General features: G+C 37.8%; 1 protein-coding gene across 1 annotated transcript in view; it reads left to right on the plus strand.

Moving 5' to 3' along the window:
* LOC116088049 overlaps nucleotides 1-3641 on the plus strand; it is a 113955-nt gene that overhangs the window by 99851 nt on the left and 10463 nt on the right. The gene's annotated exons all lie outside the window — the stretch shown is intronic.

Raw genomic sequence — 3641 nt, forward strand, 5'->3', positions numbered from 1 at the left:
GGAAACTGGGAATGGAGAAATTTACATGTAAATAAAGAAAATATCTAAAAAAAAATAAATAAATAAAAGCAGATCCCCCAAAGCACCAATAAAAAAAAAAGTCAGGATTTGATTTTGGAAGGCATTGTCTCCTTTGTTCATACATGTGTTCTCTATGTCTGGTATATTGTGTTAGTTCTTGCTTTGTTTACATGTATTTAGTGGTGATAACATTGAAGATCTACAGTCTTGGCAAATTTCAAGAATAAATATGTCACGAACATATTTATTCATGCTATGTTTACATTAAAAACAGATTAATACTAAATGAACTTTGTTCCCTTTGAGCAATTTCTGTACATTTTCCTCACCCTATTATTCATGATGCTCTACAAAGAAAAATGGGAGTTTGAGAAGCTGAAAAGATTAGAGGATGAGTTATTCTTCCACTGAAAATGCCCAGAGTCCTATTACTTGAATCATGCCATCTGGACACCAGAGAATTTAACAGGTTTCCAAATTCTAACTCTGTTTTTCTTCAGTTACCCAACTTCATATCCCGTTATAATTCTTAGCATCTTTGGTGATTTATTTTTTAATTTAAGTGTTTGAAAAGGAAGGAAACATTTTCATTGGGGATGATCTAGTAAGTTCAGAGTGAGAATGGGGACTGAAGTTCAGGACTGATTATTATCTTCAAAGAATAAATTTTAGTTGATCAGTGTCTACTGAGACAGATCTTTAAGGTGAAGTGTCAAGGAGAGCCATCTTGGTTTCAGTTTTAATTCAATATTTTTATTGCTGAGTAAAATGAGGATGCTGATAATGAGACTTGTTTTTTGAGACAGGGTTTCTCTGTATAGCCCTGGCTGTCCTGGAACTTACTCTGTAGACCAAGCTGGCCTCGAACTCAGGAATCCACCTGCCTCTGCCTCCCCAGTGCTGGGATTAAAGGCATGCGCCACCACCACCCGGAGATAATGAGATTAAATACATAGATAATACAAATGGGGACAGTAATACACTTAAAGACATTAGTAGGGGGTTGGAGAGATGGCGCAGCCATTGAAGGTTAGGCTCACAAACAAAACATAAGACATTAGTAGGATCGGTAAGATGCAAAAGTCATTTTGTGTTTGATGTGGACATTTAGTGTGTTTGAATTGTGTATATGGTAGGAGAAGGCAGAATTATAGGTTCTTTACCTACTGCTGTTTTTATCCATTAGTACTTAGTACTTTACTTCCATGGCAATTAGACAGTTGAATCAGATAATCTCTTGGTAACAAAACTATCCCCGCCCCCTGTCTGTATCTGTCTGTCTCCCCCCACCCCCCGTGTGTGTGTTCTCTCTGTCAAGCTTATTCAGATATAAGGTTATTTAACCAGGTAGGGATTAATTTTCAAAGTTAGAGAGTCATGCAGTTAGAGCTTATGTGAGACTTAGTACAAGTTATTACATGTTTGTAATTTGATTTCTGGAAGATAATTATGGGCTGTTCAATGATTTAGGAAAAAACTCTTGCAGTGCCAGATAATGACATTATCTAATAAAAAACCAACACACCCCCAAAAATCTAACCATGAGAGTTTAGCTTATTATGTGTAAGGCACTGTGATGAGCTCTAGAAAGCAAAAGTTCTTTTTTGTGTGGAGGAATGATCAAGCATTTGTACACAATGTTTTATGCTACATGGTGATGTTTGATAGGGATAAATATGAGTCTTTTGAAAATACAGCAGCAGTCTTGTGAATAAAGGTTCATGCATTCATACATATGACTTTTCAATGTTCTTTTTTATTTTGGAGAAACAATGGTGTTTGTTTAGTTTATTTGGTCTCTCTGTGTGTCTTTCTGTCTCTCTGTCTCTCTCTCCCCTTCTTCCCTCTCCCTCTCCTTCTCTGTCTGTTAAAACCTTGTAATTCTCGTGTAAAATTGCTTAGGAAATTATGATCTATTTTCAGGATCTTCAGGCCTAATGCAAGGTTTAATATTAGAGAGGGTTTTTTAGATGTGTGATCTTGAGGATTGAACCTAAGGGCTCATCTGTGCTAACAAGTGCTCTGCCACTTTGTTATAGCCCCAGTTTAATTCTTTTCATTTTTTCAGTGTGGATCCTTTCAAATGAAATGGGAGCCCTCTACTGTTCTGCACCACCAGCTGCTCTATTCTGCTAATCAAGGAATGAAAATTGAGAATATGCTTTGGCTTTAGCACAGTGAAAAAGAGCAGGTGCCAGAACTCAGATATTGAAATAGACTAGGGGTCTGTTTGCTGGTCTATCGTTCTCTAATGGCAGATCATCAAGGACAAACATGTCAGCTGTAACCCACTAACTGCCAATAGTTCCTTTTCCACCTGTTTATAGGATAACCCTGGCTAGGTGTGGGTTTGCAGCACCACAGGTATTATAATGTTAGGGTAAGTCTTCACTGATTGTTAAACATTTCTAGTACAGCAACTGTTGGGTAGTCTGCAAAATGATAATCACTCATAAATTAAGTAGAAGTATCTTTTAAGAAAGAACAAGATATGATCTAAGCAGGGAATGATTCTGGGAATCTTTCAGTGGTTCCTAAAATTGTGATGCAGTTTTAGTGTTTCAGATTTCTATGATCTCTCATATTTGTCACCAGAAGCCACTTTGCCTTAAGTCCTTGCGGTCTCATATTTTAAAAAATCATTTATTTGGGGCTGAGGAGATGGCTCAGGGGTTAAAAAAAAATGGATGCTTTCGCAGGGAACCCAGGTTTGGTTGCCAGCACCCTCGCGAAGGCTAACAACCTCCATGTGTTGCTTCACAGAAACATGATGCCCTGTTGTGGCCTTCATGGACAATGCACACACATGAGGCACATCCATATACATGCAAGCAAAATATCCATAACAAAAATTTAAAAGATTATTTTTACTTTTTTTTATGCGTATAGGTATGTGCCTGTGAACACAGGTGGCCAGGGAGGCCAAAAGAAGGTATTAGAGCCTCTGGAACTAGAGTTATAGACAGTTATGACATGCCCATTGTGGGTGCTAAGAATGAACCTCCCTCTTCAAAAAAGCAGTATGTGCTTTCAACTGTTGGACTGCTTTTCTGACTCCTGCAGTCCCACATGTGAACCTTCTTTTACTCTACTGGAAATAGTCTGCAGTCAAGAGTCCACAAATGTGACTATTACTTCTGTTTTGTTGGTGTCGCTAAATACTTAGTCATAGTGCACAGTTGTGTTTTGTTAAGTGTTATGTGAAGGTAGATGGCAAATGAAGATACAAGTTAATATTGTTCAACTCAATTTCAGGGCTGGGATTATTTGAAGTTTGCTTTTACTTGAATATTCAGTATGAAAAACCTTTGCCTCTAGACTAAAATGCCTGAACCCCACTGAAAATGCAGTGATGTCATCTGTATCCCTCCCCGCTTCTCTTCACTCTTCTTCTGTCCCTCCCTTCTTTTCTTCCTTCCTTTTCTCCCTTCTATCTCCTGTATTTTGTTTTTGTTTTTATTAGATATTTTCTTTATTTACATTTCAAATGTTATATATCTCCTGCTTTATATTTGTTTCTGTTTTTCTGTCTTTGTCTGTCCCTCCCTCTCTTCCTTCTCCCCTCTTACACACACACACACACACACACAGAGAGAGAGAGAGAGAGAGAGAGAGAGAGA

Source organism: Mastomys coucha, chromosome X (assembly GCF_008632895.1).
Source record: "Mastomys coucha isolate ucsf_1 chromosome X, UCSF_Mcou_1, whole genome shotgun sequence".
NCBI classification, from domain to species: Eukaryota; Metazoa; Chordata; class Mammalia; order Rodentia; family Muridae; genus Mastomys; species Mastomys coucha.